At 42.5% G+C, this 9,424-nt stretch overlaps 1 protein-coding gene across 1 annotated transcript in view; it reads left to right on the top strand.

The window, feature by feature from the left end:
• Positions 1–1,670: 1,670 nt before the first annotated feature.
• LOC124289385 (hemicentin-1-like) overlaps positions 1,671–9,424 on the top strand; it is a 67,937-nt gene continuing 60,183 nt past the window's right edge. The window contains exon 1 of the mRNA XM_046726011.1: positions 1,671–1,913. The gene's annotated coding sequence lies outside the window, so the exon portion shown is untranslated. The remainder of the gene's footprint in view (positions 1,914–9,424) is intronic.

Here is a 9,424-nt window from a genome sequence, read left to right as displayed (position 1 = left end):
GTATAATTATGTCATCATATCTGTTCAATGGAGGATGAGGGCTTGATTGGGTTCACGTACAGAACTTCTTCAAATACAACAAATGAATTAGTTGTGTTGTCTTATTGAAAAAAAGTTTTATTTCCACATTTATTACCACTGCATGCTTATATGGAGGCATATAGGCAGGTAAACATAATTAGATGCTTGATTGGCATTTTAGAAGATGATATTTGATGAACATAGAGATTTTTTCTGGGTTACATCTTCTTTTCATTCTCGAGTACAACGTTTCAGGGCTTGTTAAACATAATTAGTAGTGAAGGTGTTAAATTATGTTCACCAGATATAGATTTATAGACATAAAAACGTTTCTCGGCAAAATTTGGAGACAACTGAGATTTTCTATATAAGCTTGCTCATATGTATCATCAATTTCTAACACGCAACAACGTTCCTTTGACAACGTCATAGTGTTATGACGTCACGCAAATTGGTTCAATAGGACTGAGTCGTCATAGTGTTACTAATGTTGCTATGTTCTCATTCATAATAGACGCATACAGTATACGCTACTTGAAAACAAGAATTAATTCACCTCTATATTCAATAACACTATGCTGAAAAGTATAATCCCTTTATTCACCGCTTTATATTGGCTATGAATGAATGTATATGCCAATACCGACACTCACGCAGTGAACGCTCTCCCATTCTACAAACGCCATTGTCGAGGGTTGCTGCCTGAAGACTATTAGTTATTCAACCGTAACAGCTGAGTCAAAGGTCACCAGGAACTATAACTCACCGGTATTAGAGACCAGAGACACGAAGTATAATAACTTTCTTGTGTTCGTTAACAATACTTGACGGTCAAATGCACAAATGGTTGTTTGTAAAATCTTTCCAAAGGCCAGAAATGGTGATCAAGAGACCATGTTCACGTCGAGGGCCCGGGTTCGAATCCCATCACGGGTACCTGAATACCATTTCGGGTGCCATCTTACTACTGTAATGATCAAAAGAAAATATCAGTGTTTCCGCTAGTAAGGTGAATATCGCTTTTTCTTAATTTAAACTATGGCGATTATTTGGATCATTTTAGGGAAGAAGAGAGCGTCTAAGTAATCTAATCCAATAATTACCGTTTGAAAAAAAACTTCTATTCTTGGAAATTTACTCGTATATTGAGCAAACAGTGCTGATTTAAGGGTTCGAATTTGTCCCCAGTAACCCATGTAAGAAGCGACTAAAGTATCAGATTGCCATGCTTGCCATCTTGGTTGACAAGTGTCATCGGAAAACACTAGCGTGGATCGATGCTCATGACGTCGATCACTGGAATCTCCGTCCTGACTTGATTACTAACAGACCAAAGTCATTTAGCTGGGACATTGCTGAGTACGTTAACAGGAAACACACCACACGTGCAGTTGAGAGAAGGAAACATGTTTGTGAGGAACGAACCAGGTAAACCTGCTAAGTAATCGTTTCTCTCATTGTGGTCACTATTCCCTTCCTCTGTGTACCTTCCTTCACCAAACACAACCAGAACACATTAGCAATTGATCGCAATTCACGCTTGTGGTTTTATCCACCCGGTCGCTAAACAATACCCCGGCCAGGGTAATGAGAGAATATATCCCGCCAACATTCCACAGAGAGCAGAAACTCGTTCAACCAGTCTCGCGTTGTCATATGGCTAGCGGTCCACAATACACGGAACAGGCTGAGACAGGGCGCGTGTTTACATGGAGACTTCTTTAGCTAGGATTAACACGGGATAAGCTGGGAGCTGACTCTCCGATCAGGAGTTGCTGTCGAAGACACAGGAACAAGATACTTGGTGTCTGTGGATATTTCGTTGGGATATTTCGGCTGTGATCGATTCCAGGAATTTCGTTTGTCGGCACGTGAGGGCAGAGCGTTACCAGGTAGGTTGTTGGTCACGGTGTGGTGACTGTAACATGAACCATGTCGTCAACGGGGTACCTTGTCTTCAGGTGTGTCTGAAGTTTTACTTCTAATCAATTGTATAGTATTTCTGTATTCTGATTACTTGACATTGAAAGGATATTCGACATCGGAAATTCAGATACAACAAAATTCTATGAGATTTTGACACCATGGTACTTTTGTACTTGGTAATTATTGAAATAACACATATTTTACCGTTGTAACTGTTATGTCTTGGTCCGTAGGTGGCAAATGCCGACATAGATGCCGTTATAGTTACAGGGATGCCACCTTAACTGTTCCTGTGTAGAGTCATATGCTTGTGACTGTACCCACGTACAGACGGAACACCGTACTTCTGGCTTAATACCTATAATACGTACCTGGCAATGTATACGTATTGATGACAAATATGTAGATATCTTGTTACAGATTGTGAAATATTTCCAAGTGTACATAATTACATTACTAGGAACGAATAATACATGTGTTCTCAACAGCTCTTTCTCTATAACGATCATTAAATCTGAATTTCACCTTGAGAATATATTTTCAATGTTGTAGTTTATCAATTATTCATAGCGTTAATATATTTTCATTCTTATGAATTACATTTGTATGGAACTTTTCCACAGTGACATATGGAGACTATGATATCTACAAAATGTGACTGCGTTTATAAGGAGACATTATATGGGGTATTTATTGTGAGATGTGTTTTACGTTCAACAATCAGCAAACCGTATAACTCTCTGGGTAAGACGTTGTATACGTACGCGTGTATTTCATTTTTCCCCAAAGTGACTGGTACAGGCAAGACAAGTATAGTGTTGTCTAAGAGATCTTCATCCTATATGAGGTGATCAATACTCCGCCTGATATGTTCATGCAAATGACAACTGGTCTTCAGTTATTGGAACGCTTGCGTGTTTTGACGTTAAAACAAACAACTAGGGTCTACAATGTGTCCAAAAGGCTTATTTCCAAGGTTCTCAGTGAACACGCCATCGATCGAGGCTGGAGTTACTGCATATTGGCATATATAAAAATATCATGCATCGTTAAAACTCTCTGTAAGATTTTCTTTTGATATTCTAAGTATCTACCTTTCACTATACTCTCCCCGGGCCGGTTTGGTAGCTAAACGGTCAAAGCTTCCGCTCATCACGTTGACGACCCGGGTTCGATTCCCCACATGAAGTCCATTTCTGGGTCCTCCGCCCTGATTTTGCTGGAATATTGCTAAAAGCGGCGTAAAACCATACTCAGTCAGGCACCTTAGTCTGCCACTCGTAATTTAACAAAGAGTGAGTGAGTGAGTGAGTTTAGTTTTACACCGCACTCAGCAATATTCCAGCTATATGGCGGCCGTCTGTAAATAATCGAGTCTGGACCAGACAATCCAGTGATCAACAGCATGAACATCGATCTGCGCAATTGGGAACCGATGACATGTGTCAACCAAGTCAGCGAAACTGACCACCCGATCCCGTTAGTCGCCTCTTACGACAAGATAGTCGCCTTTTTATGGCAAGCACATGGGTTGCTGAAGACCTATTCTACCCCGGATCTTCACGGGTCCAATTTAACAAAGAATACAAGCTAAGTAACTAAGTAAAGTCATTTTAAGGAAAACCAAGTTTCCTTCATCTTCACAACTTCTAAAGTGCCTCTTAAACAAGTTGTTGATGAGATGTTTAAGTTTTTACTGTTACTTTAAATTTCATATTGTCGCATGGTTGGAACCGTCCATCTTTCATGTTTTGCTAGAAATTGTTCGCATAATGCCGGCGCCATTAAGCGTGTCTATAACGTGTATGTATACGTACAGCAATAATTCGCATGACATGCCGCCAATAATCCTACTAGACAGTGTTCTCCTTTTGTTTGGTTGCTATGGTGAACACGTCAACGATGCGAATGAAATATTTTACATGACAACACCATAGCGACACCAAGGACACATCCATAAACACTCGGGCTAAATATAGACCGTATACAGAACTCATTCAAACTCACTTTCGTAATGACACGCTTGATCGGTTCAGTAGAATGTCAGTGAAATATATCGGTGAAGGCTCGACTAGTCACTTTCTCTAATGGTGCGGTAGCGCTGTGTAGAATTACGTCCCTTGTTGCGCCAGGAGCCTGTCATTATGAGTTTTCAAAATCGAAATTTAAGGTCCGTAGAGCTAAACACCATATCCTACCTAAGACAGAGGTTATGTGTGAGACCTGTGTTACCTCCCAAGCTGACGGGAAGTGCCATAACCGAAATACTCCTTGGATAGGCTCACTCACTCACTCACTCACTCACTCACTGATGAATCAAGTCAGCAGGGGTATAAGTCTCTGAATATTCTCTGTGCCTTAAAATGGCTGCCTGGGGTACAGAATTGTAAGGAGTGGAGAAATGAATATTACGGGTGAGTTAGTATACGTCAACATTCAGTCACTTGGATAGCGACATGCATGCAGTCGTGTGTGTGCGCGTGCGTGTGTGTCTGTGTGCATGCATGTGTCTGTGTCTGTCCCTTCTGTGTGTGTGTGTGCGTGTGTGTGTTTGTACAAGTCGGGAAGTCTGCCGCTTGTATCGAACCAGCTCACGGAAATACCATACCAAATTTGTAATACCCCGCCCTGTCCACTGACTACCAGATCACCGGTCCTTAATGCCGAGCACAAGACAAGGTCCTTTAACGTCCCTTTTTTAAAAAGACGCGCGGCTCTGTCCATTCGGCCATCTAGACGGTCGCGTTCAGAACGAAGGGCTCCGAGCTCTTTTTGTTTCTAGCCCATGTGAACAACAAGTAAGGACCGACACCGCCAGGGATTATCACCAATATATCGGCCCCATCCTCCACATAAAAAGAACACCAGGACATATCCCAACCCTTCTGCGTGTAGAAGGATGGCTGCTAATATATCGGGGATTCCGCTTGATTCATCACCACAGTCGGAAAACTCCCGAAGCATATCGTAAAAACTAATATATTGATTGTTGATTTATATCATGATGTTATACACCTTCCCTCCGACTCTGAGGCGGTATAAGTGGAACTAATTCGCTGACGTCACAGCGCTGCACTGTCAGTAAACATCATTTTGTTTACACGATCTGTTTCGCCGAAACTACCGCAGCGTGATCTTACAATCAAGCTATAACAGATCCTGGGAGATATCGCCTACGATGACATTACAACTTGATCATGCTTATCCATAATCTGGGCTGGATGCTGTTACAAATTAGCCCTAATCAAGATTACCTACTGCCCCAGTGTTGACAACATCGACTGTAGCTCTTGAAAATCACCCATCCATAAACCTGGCTAGATAATTAATCAGATTGGCCCTAATCGAGAATATTCATCACATATTGTGTTATCTCTGTAAGCGGATCACGGCACCCAAAAGCTGTATTGATTGTCTCTGCGATCACATCCATGATGAGGCTGCTGGCAGAGATTCCCAGGGGTAAGGGGCACAACAACTCTTAGCATTTTGTGCTTGAATCAGCAGGAAAAGGAGGACTCGTTGTCAGGCACTGTCATTTGGCTGAGACGATTCGGTGCTCATTATGTCAACCTCTGGTTTGCAAGTCTAGACATATGGGCACATACATCGTTATGGACAACATTTTATTGTTTTTTGTGTGCATTCAGCTACGTTTCGATGTAGAATCTTCTACTTTTTGCACATCAACCAATCAACAATACGACGTAAAATACTACGCGAGTGAGTGAGTGAGTGAGTGAGTGAGTGAGTGAGTGAGTGAGTTTCCATAACGTGATACACGTCAGTTCGGTCACACTGTCACTCACTGAATAGTTGTAAGAGGCGACTAACGGGATCGGGACGTCAGGCTCGCTGACTTGGTTGACACATGTCATCGTATGCCAATTGCGTAGATCGATGCTTATGGTGTTGATCACAGGATTGGCTGGTCCAAACTAGTTTATTTACCGTTATATATAAAGCTTTGATATTGCTGTATGAGTATCTCAACAGTCGCAACAGTCGTACATCGCGCGGGTCAGTTTCCTACGACTCGGTCCGTCAGAGAAGTTCAGTCCTTTGTTTGAAATTCAAATGGGCATTACAGAAAGACCTCAAGAATTATAGCATGCTGGTATCTATTGATCAGTAGCCCAGAGGTCAGGTGACCTTGTCATTGTAGAATGCGGCGCCTAAGGGGGACAGTCGGGTACTGTGACCCGCGACCTAAGGGGGTTGACTCGGATGACTGATCAAATATGTTTCAAGATACAAAGTCTATTGCATGTATGCGTGTATGTGCGTGCGTGCGTGCGTGCATGCGTGTATATATGTAAAAGCTAAGCTACTAGAAATTTAGCACTGGAGGAAAACATTTGGTCCTTGAACTTCGGAATTAACACACAGCTTAACCCCTTTCTCCTCATTACCACGGGGGCGGTGGGGTAGCCTAGTGGTTAAAACGTTCGCTCGTCACGCCGAAGATCCTGGTTCTATTCCCCACATGGGTACAATGTGTGAAGCCCATTTTGTGGTGTCCGCCGTCGTGATATTGCTGGAATATTGCTATAGGCGGCGTAAAGCAATACTCACTCACTAACTCACTCTCATTCTCACGATCTTCCATATCCACACTCACACAGACACAGTAACTCCACTCACTAACTCACTCTCATCCTCACGATCTTCCATATCCACACTCACACAGAGACAGTAACTCACTCACTAACTCACTCTCATCCTCACGATCTTCCATATTCACACTCACACAGAGACATTAACTCACTCACTAACTCACTCTCATCCTCACGATCTTCCATATCCACACTCAAACAGAGACAGTAACTCACTCACTAACTCACTCTCATCCTCACGATCTTCCATATCCACACTCACACAGAGACAGTAACTCACTCTCACCTCACGATCTTCCATATCCACACTAACTCACTCTAACTCACTCACTAACTCATCCTCACGATCTTCCATATCCACACTCACACAGAGACTCCACTCACTAACTCACCCTCCACTCACTAACTCACTCTCATCCTCACGATCTTCCATATCCACACTCACACAGAGACAGTAACTCACTCACTAACTCACTCTCATCCTCACGATCTTCCATATCCACACTCACACAGAGACAGTAACTCACTCACTGCCTCTCATCCTCACGATCTTCCATATCCACACTCACATCCACACTAACCATCATCCCACGATCTTCCATATCCACACTCACACAGAGACAGTAACCCCACTTCCCCCTCACGATCTTCCATACACACTACAGTCATGTAGGTAAAGACTTCTAACCCCCCTGTTCCCCAGACAGCTATCCCCTGTAAGCCAGGTGTCCTCCATGTTTTGTATATCTCCTGCTGTCTCTATGTCAAACACAAACCGCCGCCCCACGAGACATTCAATCATAATATCCAATCATACCAACACATAATACTCCCGTTGCCCATGGAGACGCAGGACGCGGTGTTGACTGTCGACAAAGAAGGTGAAGCAGTTGTTGTTTCGTGTTAAATATACGCTTTTATCCTCACCGATCTCACACTACTTACAGCCCCTGGCTACACCGGCGTTTCATGGCAGTATTTCCTTAGAATAGCTATTCCTCTGTATACATTGACATACGTATCTCTAGGGGGTGTATGTAATGTCGTTGTAAATCTTTAGTGATCTTAACGTGCCTTGTGCCATAACGTGACAATTCAATATCAATCGCTTATGACAATAAGGATGTTGAATATGATGGCGAAATTGTTGACACAATCACAGATTGTATAACTTTAATAAAGCACTTGTTGATATATAGTGTTAACTGATCTCAGACGTACATAGTAAACTTCTATATAAGATTACTGGTGTTTTATGAACGTTTGTGTAAGAGATATAGAACATCTATCAATCACTGATTGGGGGTAAAATAACCGGACGGGCTGGGGGACAATACGAGTGTGGCAGTCATTCTGGATGAATGAAACTCCACCCTCCCTTAATATACAAAACTCTTCCTACGTAAAACTCTCTAAATACAGCTTCGGGGCCCTCATTTCACAAGCAGCCATATCTTCAGAGTGACAAAGGCAGATCACTATAATGTTTATTAGAAGAATTAAAAACATATATTTAATCAAAATGCTCTGCTCACGTATGCTGGAATGAATATTTTCTTGCGGTATGTTTAGGCCCCGTGGTAGTTGTATCTTCCAGTCTTTGATCATAACTCGATGCATACCTTTAAAACTATGGTCTGACCTAGCCGTCTTTTTCTGACGGTTGTATTATTCTATTTCACGTGTAAACTGAAAATCAATATTTACTGCTTGGATTGACTGATATCGAACACGACAAGGAGGTTTACTTCTCCAGACGTGACAGGTGAAATGTACACAACAATGGCTGATTGATTCCCTCAAGACATCATCACCGACCTGCTCTTGCGCAACGACGTTCTCATTGTTAACTGCCTCGATAAAACATTCTAACTTCTACTTCGACGACTAAATGGTTGATGACCAATGGGACCCTTACAACCTCCTCCAGCAGTAGAGGTTTGACTCACAATGTCTGCTCGGATGATATCGATTTATCGATCTGTCCCCATGTGATATTTTTTGTGCCATACAATAATGACTATTGTCAAAACCCACATTCCTGCGAGAGTGAGTGAGTGAGTGAGTGCTTTTTCCGCGGCTTGTGTTCGGTAATTCCAGTAAGGTCTGACTGTGGAACCACTGTTCCCAGGATTCAAACCTAACAGGAAGACCGTGTGACACCCGACTCCCATCAAAGGTGGTCCAGTGGAGTGAGTGTCTGCCTGGAGAGCGAAAGGTAGACAGTTTGATCCCATGGTCCAAGCGTTATATATACCAAACGGCGTTAAAAGATTGTTACTTTTTTGTTTCCCTGCCTCCCGCTTTTCACATCACCGTGTTAAAATGTTCTGTACACCAATGTATTTCTCTGCGTTGTCAAATCTGATGACGTTGAACCATTTACGATTTAAAGTTTTGAATCTTCTTTACCATGACATGACTGAAATATCCATCCGACACCTGCCATCCGACCCCTTCATTGCTGAATATCTACGTAATATCAATCACTATGTTCTCAACCTCTTTGAAAACTGTCGCCGTTCAGTCAGCATTGAACCCCAACAAAGTCTCCACACACACGAGGACAGCTACTGACCCACTACAGTACTTGGGGTCACGGCAGATGTTCTGTACTAGTAATCTGTATGTGTTATTTACAGCCGTCACGCAAGGTTGAATATATTGCTTCTGTTACAGAAGGGAACTCATCCGGTAAATCGTCGTCCAGTAACACTCTCAATATAACGGTATAATGTATGTCTGTTGATAGCAGGGGTTGGGTCGGAACAATGACAGCTCACTTCGATAACAGATGGAATCCTTCCCACTCAGATTCGACTTAAGGTTAGGCCTGTAATGCTATGTGCGCTGAATCAGAA

Source organism: Haliotis rubra, unplaced genomic scaffold, assembly GCF_003918875.1.
Source record: "Haliotis rubra isolate DU_JTF1 unplaced genomic scaffold, ASM391887v1 Scf1119, whole genome shotgun sequence".
NCBI classification, from domain to species: Eukaryota; Metazoa; Mollusca; class Gastropoda; order Lepetellida; family Haliotidae; genus Haliotis; species Haliotis rubra.
This window is presented reverse-complemented; position numbering and strand designations above follow the sequence as displayed.